General features: G+C 61.6%; 1 long non-coding RNA gene across 1 annotated transcript; it reads right to left on the bottom strand.

Annotated features, from left to right (window-relative positions):
• Window positions 1–932: 932 nt before the first annotated feature.
• LOC308647082 lies at window positions 933–9,372 on the bottom strand. Its single transcript, XR_014021583.1, has 9 exons — window positions 9,189–9,372; window positions 8,959–9,067; window positions 7,216–8,708; window positions 7,004–7,079; window positions 5,699–5,869; window positions 5,114–5,619; window positions 4,295–4,498; window positions 4,115–4,202; window positions 933–3,912 (listed from the first exon to the last, which is right to left on the bottom strand). It is a non-coding gene; the product is annotated as an uncharacterized lncRNA (long non-coding RNA).
• Between the last annotated feature and the right edge of the window lie 1,665 nt (window positions 9,373–11,037).

Genomic DNA, 11,037 nt, shown 5'->3' with positions numbered 1-11,037 from the left:
AAAAAAAACTGAAGAATGTTAAAAACTTGAAGTTGGACCAGAAAAATGCATGTAAAGTTGGGGCCAAGAAGGATGTGCTTGTTGGAAAGACCTCAGCCCCAAGGACCCTAAGGGCTGAGCACAGGGACCTGGGAGAGAGGGCCTGAGGGCATCTCAGGAATTTGCAAGACCACACCTACTACAGGCTCCAGGGTACAGATGAGAAAATTACTTTGAAAGGAGATCGTGGGGCACCCTGCTCACACAAGGTGGCGGGGCGTGGGGGCTAGGAAGTTGTCTCACAGTGCTGAGCTGCACGATATTCAGATGGGAGGGGTCAGGTTTCATGCAAGGTGGAAAACCTTGGTATCATCCTTGTGATGCTGGTTCTGCAGGGATGCAGGATGCTAGGTTAAGGGATTCTGGAGGCTTCCAACAAAGTCTCAAAGGAAGACCTGGGTGGCCAGGCAAAGGGTGGCAAGGTTGGAGTCCCCGTGGGCAGCTCCCGAGAGGCAGATGTAGGAGGTTGTGGAGGTGAAGCTGACGCTGGAGTGGAGACCTCGGGAACTAAGAGACGTTGGGAGCTGGGAGCACGGACTGACTCTGAGAAAGCCGCTGGCTGTGCACGTGCCAGGCAGGAGGAGAGTCCAGGTGGCACCTGGCAAGGCCAAAGGGGCGGGGCTGCCAAGCCCTTTGGAGAGCACAGTTCACAGCCAGTGTCTGAGGTACTGAGTGCAGAGTTCCTGGGCCTGCGTACCCAGCTGGATTTGGGTCCCATTTCTTCTTTCTGTGCCCCATCCATCTCTTTTCCAATGGAAATGTTCACTCTGTGCCACTGTATTCTGAACACATGAATCTGTTTTTTATTTTTACAGGGCTCATGCTGGGAGTTCACCTTGAGTCTCGGAGGAGACTTTGGAGTCGGACTTTGAGTAATGCTGGAATGTTAAGATATGGGACTTGTCAGGATTGACTGAATGCATTCTGCTCTTGAGATGGGCATTAGCTTTTAGGAGCCAGGGGCACAATGTCATGGTTTGGATATTAGGAGGCCCCCAGTGCCCCTGTGCTGGTGCAGGGAGTTCAGAGGTGACACAGCTGGACTGAGGGCTGCGACCCCAGCAGCCCACCTGGCTGGAGTGGACTGATGGGTGGTGACTGCACGTGGGCGTGGTGGGAGGTGCTCATGGGGCTGCCCTGGAAGGTGCCTCTTCCCTGTGGCCCCTTCCCACCTCTCTCTGCTTCCTGGCTGCATGGAGGGGGCAGCTCCCCTCTGCGGGGCCCCTCCCCCATGGTGTGCACCCTGGGCCCAGAGCCCTGGACTGTGGACTGAGGCCTCTGTAGCTGTGAGCCCCAAATCAGCTTTCCCTCCTGTTTTATTTAGGGGGTATTTTGATCACGGTGAGGAAAAGCTGACTGAGATAGTGGGATGTCCAGGGTGACTGGGCTGCAGGCAGAGCACACCAGGGGGAGCAGATCCCCAGGTGGTGACATGGGAACTGGCTGCAGCCAGGCCTGGTCCTCTTCTTGCACACTGTGGAAACCCTCCTCATCACCCCTCCACGGGGAACGTCTGCACAGGGTGGCGTTCCCTGGGCCCAGGCCAGGCAGCACTGCTGAGCGTGGGATGCAGTGCTGCAGGAAGTGCTCAACCTGGGGCCTGACACTGGCAGAGGGTCCGTGGCACCTTCTGGGTCATGACCTCTCCCCAGCACTCTGAGGCCCCCCCACCTATGGCTGGGCACTGCTGTGCCCTCCCACAGCCTCTCTGGGGGTAGTGACCATCTCCTCACAGCAAGCACACCACCCAACTATTTAACCCCAGGTGGCAGGAAGACAGCTGCACGGGGTGGCCTCCACCTCAGACCCAGATCTTCAGATGGCCCTGGGGACACATCCTTATGCTGATTGAGGCTTTGGAGATGGAGATCAAGACTGGCACCATGACAACTCAGGACAAGGCAGCTCAGGCCCCCAGAGTGCACACGGGCTGCAGAAGCAGCTGCCTGCAACATTGGGATGACGGGCAACATTGGGATGTCCCTGCCCAGGACTTGGGGCTTGGCCCAGCGGCCCTCGTGGTGCCTACCTAGGGGAGGGCTCAGACCCTCATAGCTCAAGCATGCTGTGACATTTATAAATGTTATACGCAGGGAACAGAGACGCATCCCAAATTAAACAAAACCCGAGAGGGCCCGCGTGGGCCCTGGGAAGGGCGTCCTGCCCCCATCCTCATGGGCTCCCCCAGCAGCTGTGCCTGGCAGCAGTTCAGATCCTTATCCAAGTGAACTTGTTTTTAAGTACCTTTATAACAATCCCAGAATGAATATTCACAGGGCAGTGACAGGAAGCAGACCAACTGCGGCTTCCAGAGGACATGCCAGGGGCAGCCCTGGGAGGGGAGACCCCAGGAGTCCTCTAGGCCAAGCAGGTGGGGAGCTCGTGCTAAAGATCAAGGGAGCCAGGGCCTGAGCCCTTCCCAGGGCCCTTTGGGAGGAGGCGGGAGGCCGAGGCCAAGTGCAGGGAGAAGCTGAGAATTTGGCCTCTGCTGGAGGGAGCCCAAGCTTCTGGGGCTGGTGATGAGGAGGCAGGGCTCTGCCAGGGTCTATCCCAGGTGACTTGGACAGGACAGCCCCAGGGGCCCCACAGTTTGCCTTGGAGGCAGTCCCCTCCAAGGGGGCTTCACTGAGCCCCAGGGAAGGAGGAGGGGCAGGGCTCCACCCAGCAAGGGGGACCCTGGTGGCTCAAAGGGTATGTCCTTCAGGCACTTGAAGCAAGAGTCCTCTGTCCCAAACCTGCTCTCCGTGCAGCTTCACCAAGTCTGCACAGATGAGCAGGTGACATCCCTAGCTCTGCCTGGACAGAGGCCCTGGCCTGGCCCCCACCCCCTCAGGAGCAACCGTGTGGGCTGACCGGTTTGAAGATGAAGGGGCTGCAGGTGTCCTGGATCCCGACACCAGAACCCTTCCCCAGACTCAGGGGGAGGCTCTGCTTGGTGGGGAGGAGAGGGGCATGGGGGATCCTAGTAGGAAGGGAGGGTTGGGACCCAGAAAGGACCCGCCATGTGGGAAGAGGGGGATCAGGCACTCCCACCAGGGTTCTCCGGCACCCATGCCTGGCCTGCGGGGCTCCTCTGACACCCCTGCTGCATCTCCCGGGGGCAGTGGGGCAGGGCTCACAGAGGTGGAAATGGAGGTGGCCGCTGGCGAACGTGGGTCCGGGAGCCCTGGAGAGGAGCATGGAATGCTCACCTCCTCCCAGCACAGCCGGAGACACCTCCCACCTGTCCTGTTGGGAGATGCGATTTGAGAAAATTCAGAGGCCAGGGGGAGAGTGGCCCTGGGCCCCAGGGCCTGCCTGCTTGGCCATGCGCTCACACTCTGTCCATGAGGCGGGCTGATTATGGCCCTCTCCCTGAAGTGGGTCTGGATGCCCCTCCTGGGGGCCACAGGGACCCTATTCCCTGTCTCAGGGGACATCCCAGGGGAGGTGTCTCAGGGGAAAGGATGGCTCTGTGTTGAGTGGGTCAAAGGACTTTCGCCTGGAGTTTAGGGCTTAGGTGGTGACCTGTGCTGTCAAGCAGCTTCCTGAGAAAACCCACCATGAGGCTGAGCCTTCCGGACCCAGGGCAGCCTCCCACCCAGGGCAGCAGAGGCTCAGGCGGCGGGCAGCTGTGCACTCAGGGCTTCCTCCAGGACGGAGGCTGTAGGGGGCCTGCACACACTGATCAGGGTCAATTTCCCCAGCGCCCCACAGGCCTCCCCTGCTCTGTGGCCCCCGGTTATGTTTCAGCCCAGAGAGGGCCTGTGGTCCTTCCTGCTGGTCCTTCCTTTCCTCCTTCTTGGCCACCCAGGGCCAGGGTCCAGCTGGAGAGAGTGCAGAGGGCACTGGGGCTGCAGTCCTGGTGGGCTCCTAGAGGGTGGCATGAATCTGCTGGAAGAGACGGGGAGGTTGCAGGAGGCCTCGGGGGCCTGTGCACAGACCTGGAGGCAGAACCCCGTAAGGCTACTTGGGGTTCATGGGAGTCGATGGGTCTGCTGGGCCTGGGCCTGTTCAGGGAAGGGGAAGGGCAGGCAGGCTGGCCCCGCGACTGCAGCTTGGGGGCTCAGGCAGAGGGAGACGTGATGGGGCTTACCTGGCAGCCGCTCTGCTTGTGGGGGGGCAGCTGGGAGAGATGCGTGTGAAGTCCACAGAGAGGAGACTCCTGGGAGCTAGGGGCATTACTGTGGCTGAGGAGACAGAATGGAGGGGACAGAGTGAGTGACCCTGGGCAGGGAGTCTGTCACTGTGAGGGACCACCCGCAGTCCCTGGGACTTGGTACATATGTCCTCCTGAGCTGGGCCTGCCCCCAGTCCCGGTGTGCTGTCCCATGTCCTTCCCTCCCTGAGCCACCTCCAAGTTCCTGGGAGTGCAGACTCCAGAGTGACGCGGAGAGTGCGTAGTGACCCTGACCCTGAAGAGCTGGGACGACTCCTTGGGCTCTGACGGCTGCACCTCTGCAGGAGTCAGCAGCCTTCACTGCGATCGAATTCACATTTGCAGCAGATTCTTAAAGTGCAGCCAGAGCTGGTCCCTGAGCCTTGTGACCCTGTGTCCTCCACCCTGTCCCTGCTGCGGGACCAACTCTTTAAACCAGTGCTTCCTTCTCCCTGGGAGTGGGAATCACCCGGGCAGAAAGCTCTCTGCAAGGGCGCAAGGGCCCCGTGGGTGAGGGACCTGGCAGCTCCCCTTTCTGGCTCTGCAGGGCCAGGCCTGGTGGGCAGGGGTGGGCCAGCCCTGATTGTCCCCAGGGCGATGACAGCCTGCAGTGATGGGGTGGGTGTGTCTGCGGGAGAGGCTCCCCCCAGGGACCCCCAAAGGCAGGAGAGTCTACAGATCAGAACGCAGGGAAGTGGCCTGTCCCTCCCCACCCTGCCCCGGTGGCCTGGTAGACCCTTTTCCTCCAGCAGGTGTCTGCGTCCCCTGCTGAGGAGATGCTGCTGGAGGGGAAGCTGGGCTGGGGTGGGGACTTCCAAGCGCAGGGGTGACCCCAGAGCTCAGTCTCTACCCCAGGGTGCTCCCTGTGTCCTGCCCTCCGGGCCTCCATCCTGGATGCTCCATGGGAGCTGGGCTCATGGGCAGGGAAGTGCTGACCTGAAGCTTCTGAGTAGCCCAGGGGGAGGCTCCAGGGGTGCTAGGCAGGTGGAGCCTCAAAGGCCCCCACATGGGCTGCTGGGTGGGCCGTCTCTGTTCTGGACGGGATGGCCATCGCTGGAAACAGACTGCTCTCTGCGACACCATGGCAGTGAAATACCCCTTTCTTTACGAGCTGCCGGAGAGCTTCCCACCGCCCCTGAGGGAGGTGTGTGGGTGCGCGGTGTTGTGCAGGCTCAGTGGGGCCTGCAGCAAGCAGCCTCCCCGCGGGGTGGGCAGCAGGGTCCTCCAGCAGCAGGACAGGCATGCCTTGTGCCCACAGGCTTTCCACCCTTGGCTCTGCCCCGTGGGCCCTCCTCAGAGCTCCCCCGTCCCTCCCTGAGATGGCACATGCCTGCAGATGCGGGGCAATGGCACTGGGCCACACTCCTGTTGCGGGGACTCAGTGCTCCCTGGCCTCATGGAGGCTCTGAGAAGTCCTGCAGGCCAGGCATGCCCTCCACGGGCTGGACACAGGTAGCCGTCAGGGCAGCAGTTTCAGGAGCACCCTAGGGTCCCTCAAGCGCTCAGGGCTTATGGACCTACCACTCAGACAGAAGAGAAATGTCCAGCTGACCAGGGCCCAGATGTTTTCTGGCATTGACCAGAGCTGGCAGAGCCTGGCAGGTCCTTGGCAGGGAGGATCATGGGGCTCCTGGATAGGCCAGGCCCCTGTGTGCCAGCCTTCTCTCTGGGTGGCTCCAGCAGGCTCAGCTGCTGGAAGCAAGGTGAGGGTGTCCACTAGTTGCCCAGCTCTCCTGAGAGCAGGACAGCCCTTCAATCTGCCCCATCAGGATGATCAGTCCCTCCCTGCCCAGGGGTCTTTTTTGACCCTGAGCTGCTCTGCCCAGCTCCTGCCAGGGCTCTGGCTCTGCTGCACATGGATGCAGGCTGCAGGGTGGTCTGGAGATGTGGGCAGGGGGTGTGATGGTCCTGTGGCTGCTGTGGCAAATGGCCACCCACTTAGTGGCTTAAATACACAAATTGATTTGCTTATTGCTCTGGGAGTAGGAGTCCAACGTGAGGTGTCGGCAGGGCAATCCCTGGGGCTGCCAGGGAGGTCTGTGTCCTGCCTGTACAGCTGCTAGAGCCACTCGGTCCCTTGCTGGAGGCTCTCCTCCATCTTCAAAGCCAGCAGCATTGACCCTCCACTTCTCTTGGATTCTGCCTCCCTCTTAGGAGGACCTCAGTGACTTAAATACACTGAGCCCTGGATAATCCAGGATGGTGCCCAACTCAGGATGCTTCACTCCATCCCATAAGCAGAGTTCCTTTTGCCACAGAAGGCGACATAGGTGTAGGGTCTGGGGCCGGGACCTGGGCATCCCTGGGGGCAGAGCATTGTCCTGTCCACCACATGGGGAATATGGCAGCACATGGGCTGGGAGTGTGAACTTGAAGCCTCTGCAGCTCTGTGGCTGACCCTGGGAAGGTCCCCAGGGAGGCAGCAGTGGGGCCCTTGCAGCCCTGCGTCCAGGAAGGGGGCAGTGGGGAGGTCTGGGCTGGACTCTGAGCTGGGCTTGGCTTTGCTTTCAGTCGAGGTGTCATTCCCAGTGCACTATCGGCCACCTTCAACGCACAACTCAGGGATGCTCAGCCCACCCCAATGCTCTCTAGCACTGACGTTTTCCCAAGGACATGGGTTCCCACCCAGTGGCCCTCCTGGCCCCACCCCCAGCACCGGGCAGCCACCACTACATCCTGCTCTGGGCTTCTCAGGTCAGTGTGCCCAGGTGACACTGTGTCCGGCTCTTTTCCTCAGCGCCACCACCTTTTCAGGTCCGCCCTGTGTGGCCTGTGCCAGCAGGGGCAGCTGGTGCGTGCCGCTCTCCAGGGCTGAGCGGCTCTTACCTGGAGCAGCTCCCTGGCTGTTTCCCGATGGCTCCACCAGCTGGGGTCATCTGAGGTGTGGGGTGTACACTGGGCTCTGCACGGGGTCAGGCAGCAGACATGTGTAGTCAGGTGCAAAGGCCCTCGGGAGAGCTGAGAGGTGCCCACCCTGTGGGGTGCCCCCAGCACCCACGGCCACCGGAACTACGGAATGCTGAGGTTGAAGAAATCACCTGCTTCGTCTCCACACTGTGCTGAGAGGTGAATGCTCATGTGTCCCCAGGAGAGAATGTCAGGTGCAGTCTCTCTGTTGAGGGGACCCGGCACCCATCCTGCTCCTCGTCCAGGGTTGAGGACGGGCCCTTGATGAGGTGTAAATCACTGGAGACAGCCCAAGAGCTTGCTGAACGGAGCCCTGAGGTGGTGGGGTCTTTGCCTCATTTTCCTGGGTGATGGGCTTCCCGAGGTGTCAGGTGACAGTAGCTGGGAACCCACAGATGCAGCCTTGGGAGGGTCCAGCACAACTTCTGCTGACGGGGACCCTTACCACTGTGGTTCTTGAAGCACCTTCCTGGTAGGGGTGACCCCGCCTGGGGCTGTACTGATCCTGTCCTGCCCCCCATGGGACCCCAGGATCACCCCTAGCCCCACGGCTGGACACACCTGAACAGGTTCCAGCCAGAATCTCTGGCCCTGAGATGCACTGCCCTGGGCCTAGTTGTCCAGTGGCCAGTGGATCTATCAGCAGTTGATTGATGGAGTCCCTCGTCCACTCATTTACTAAGTAGAAGTAACACTGTCCGGGGCTCCCACTCCAAAGGGCTATCCTGAGGGACTGGGACAACGCTGTGGCCATAGCTGAGCCCTGTCGGGAACTTGCCCACAGCTCAGCTCCTCCTCGCACAGGAGTGCCCAGCCCAGCACAGCTCAGCACAGCCGACTCTGGGCTGGCCTGAGGCCTCCCTGCTGTGACACAGGGAGGACGGAGCTGACCAGGTGAGGTGACCTCAGGGGCAGCCTCCCCCAGCCGGTGCTGTGGGGCAGGAAATTGGAGTAGGTTCTGGGTGACAGAGGTCCCTCCCCTGCACCAGAACTTCCAGCAGAGGGGCCTGCAGACCCTTGGGCTGGCCACGCCTTGCTACACACGCTGGACTGGCCCTGTCAGTAGTGCTGGAGGAAAGTGGCTGGACGGGATTGCGAGGAGGTGGACAGCAGGTGTTGGGAGTGGGTCCCACTGAGGACCTCTCCCCCATCCCCTCAGCGGGGCACAGGGATCACTCAGGCCACTCTGCTGGGACCAGAGTGAGGCCGAGCCCAGGTGGGGGTCCTTCCGTGGCACGGTGCCCCAGCCCAAGACCAAGCATGGGTGCACACGGGGCTCCTGCCTGTGGAGTCCCATGCAGCAAAGGGGACGCTCCTGGACGGGCAGCTGCTCCCCTGGCCCAGCTCTATAGCCACCCTCTGGACACGGCTCAGCAGCCGGGGCCCACCCTCCTCTTGCCTGCACAGTCAGGTCCCCACCTGGGATGAGGTGCCCTGTGGCCCGGATGCAGGCATCCCCCTGGGGACACCAAGGGCATGCTTCCACTTACCCAGACTTCAGGGCCCCCTGGTCAGGTCGAGGGCAGCTGTCCTCCACATCCTGGGCCTGGGGCTCCCTCCCCTGGCTCTCCAGGCTTCCCTCTGGCTACACTCAGCCGATCCTGGGTGCAGGGCGACTCCAGGTCTGGGGACGAGACAGGGCTCTGGGGGCGCAGAAAGAGGGGCCAGTGCCCCAGCACTCTCCACGTCTCTGGGCTCCTTAGCCCCACTCCAGGCCTGTAAGACCACCCTGGACCCGCCCAAGCTTCCCCCAGCAGTTCCTTCTAGAAGGCCTCCCTACCCAGTCTACACGCGTTTGTTCAACGGTGCGTGGTTTCTCTCCCACCCCTACACGGGGGCCACTAGCACATGTGGCCATGAAACAAACATCACACCTAAGATAGTGGGGTTCAGGCTGCAGCTGCGCCAGCCTCTCAAACACCCAGCAGCCTCAGGTGCATGGCAGGGCCAGGTGGGGCAGCATGGGTGTCCACCACGGGTGTCCTATGGAACAAGACGGGGACTGCTCACAACTCCTATATTCATTCCTGTGTTAACTCCCCTGCAGGTGTCCCCTGGGGACACCCAGGGCAGGTTCCAGGGTGGGGCCCAGGCCCTGGCTCACACTCTCCAGTGTCCTCTGTAAAGGGGGTGGTCTTGGCCCTCAGGGACTGAAGCAAGAGCACAGGTCTGCCTTCCCACCTGGCCCGCTCCCCCATGGAGGGGGTGACAGAATGTCCACCTCAGGGATGCCTCACAGCCCGGCAGACTCCTCACAGAAGCTTCTGGAACATGCAATTTCCCAGTGCTGCACATGCCTGCTGCTGTGATGGCGGTGTTCTGGGTAAATGATGCCCTGGTTTCTGGCTTTGTCCTCGACCCTGGGGACCTTGGGAACTGGCATCAGCCTTTCTGCTGGGAAGAGGGGGCCCTGTGTGAAACACTGGGCTATGTCCTTCATAGGGGCTGGAGCTGGCCTTGCTGCCACACTGGACCCCACCCCAGCTCAGCCAGCTCAGGGACCCTCCTCCATGCGCTCACCCTCAGTGGCTGGGACAGGAGTGTCCAGCAGCTTAATAATGGCCACCATGTGGCTTTCCATCTCCTCTCTCCCCAGCCTCTGCAGGCCCAGCCTGGGCAGCGTCCTCACAGGGAGAGGATTGTAAGCCCAGGAGGTGACCTGGGAGCACATCCTTGCCTCTGTGACTGGGGACCTGACATGGTGCATGCGGATTCTTCACCATGTCCCCCACGTTTGGTGCTGGTGTGCATGCTTGGAGCAGCCTGGGCCCTGTCCTGCCCCTGACTGGCAGGACACAGGAAATGCCCCTGAAGCAGGGCAGGGTTTTCAAGCAGCTTCTGGAACAAGGGCAGGCCTCTTGCTGCCCAGGCTCTGCCTGGGTTTAAGGACCCGAGGAGCTGGTTGCCTACCCGACCCCATGGGACACCACGCTTGGCCCTCTCCAGGCCTGGCCCTCAAGGACTGGTCCAGTCACTCTACTTCACAGTCTTGGGAGGTCCCCAGAGCGATGAGAAGATCTGTCTTGATGGGACACTAGGCCAACCCAGGCTGCTGGAATCTGGGTCCGGGCCACGCTCTGCACTTGCCCTTGAGGAAATTCAGGCGTGACCCAGGTTGGGGGACTCCCAAGCATAACCAGCACCATGAAATTGGGGTCTCCCAGTCACATGACCTTGGTGGCAGGGCCTGGGGTGGGTGGCAGGTGAGTGGCCTGGCACACTGTCCAGGGTGACCTGCAATTCTTATTACTTGGGATGGACTCAGGAGTCTTTGGAAACCCGGTCTGCTCTGTCACCACCCGATTCAGACCCCAATTCTGGGCAAAGAGGCGAAGCCCAGAAGACCCTGAGGGCCCTGAGCCGGGCTCAGGAGGTCACAGCAGGAGGGAGGCTCCCCTCTTGGCTGGCACCCTGGAGCTGCAGCGATCTCCCAGGGCACGGGAGGAGTGGGCCGGCCCAGCCTTGGAGGCCACTGCCCACTGCTGAGGAGGTGCCTCTGCACTGGGCTGGGCTAAAAATAGCAGGGGGATGGCAGGGCAGGGACAGCCGGTGGGAGGCTACTCAGGGAGGGGCTGTGAGGGGGGCCGGGCAGCGGCCTGCGCCCAGGACCGCCACCGTCAATGGCGCTGGGGCTTCCACCCTGTTCCCGGCGGCCTGGCCAGCGGCGGCCCAGCTGACAGGCTATTTTTTCCCCTGCTTGACTAAATATGGTCAGGGAGCACAGCCCGAGGGGGCCACTTGGCCCGGCCGCGTGTTTGAGATGCTTGGCCGGGTATATAAGAGCTGCCAAGGTGAGGCCGCTCCTGACCGAGGGGCCCCCACGCGCACCCGCCTCGGGTCAGGCACTCCCCTCCCCCGCCCGCGTGAGTCCCGGCGTGTGGGCCGTGTGCATGTGCGGAGCGCTCACCCGCAGGTCTTCCCTTTTGTTCCGCCCTGACCTCTACCTTGTGCCG

This window comes from Spermophilus citellus (genome assembly GCF_964194105.1).
Source record: "Spermophilus citellus genome assembly, chromosome: 4".
NCBI lineage: Eukaryota > Metazoa > Chordata > Mammalia > Rodentia > Sciuridae > Spermophilus > Spermophilus citellus.
This window is presented reverse-complemented; position numbering and strand designations above follow the sequence as displayed.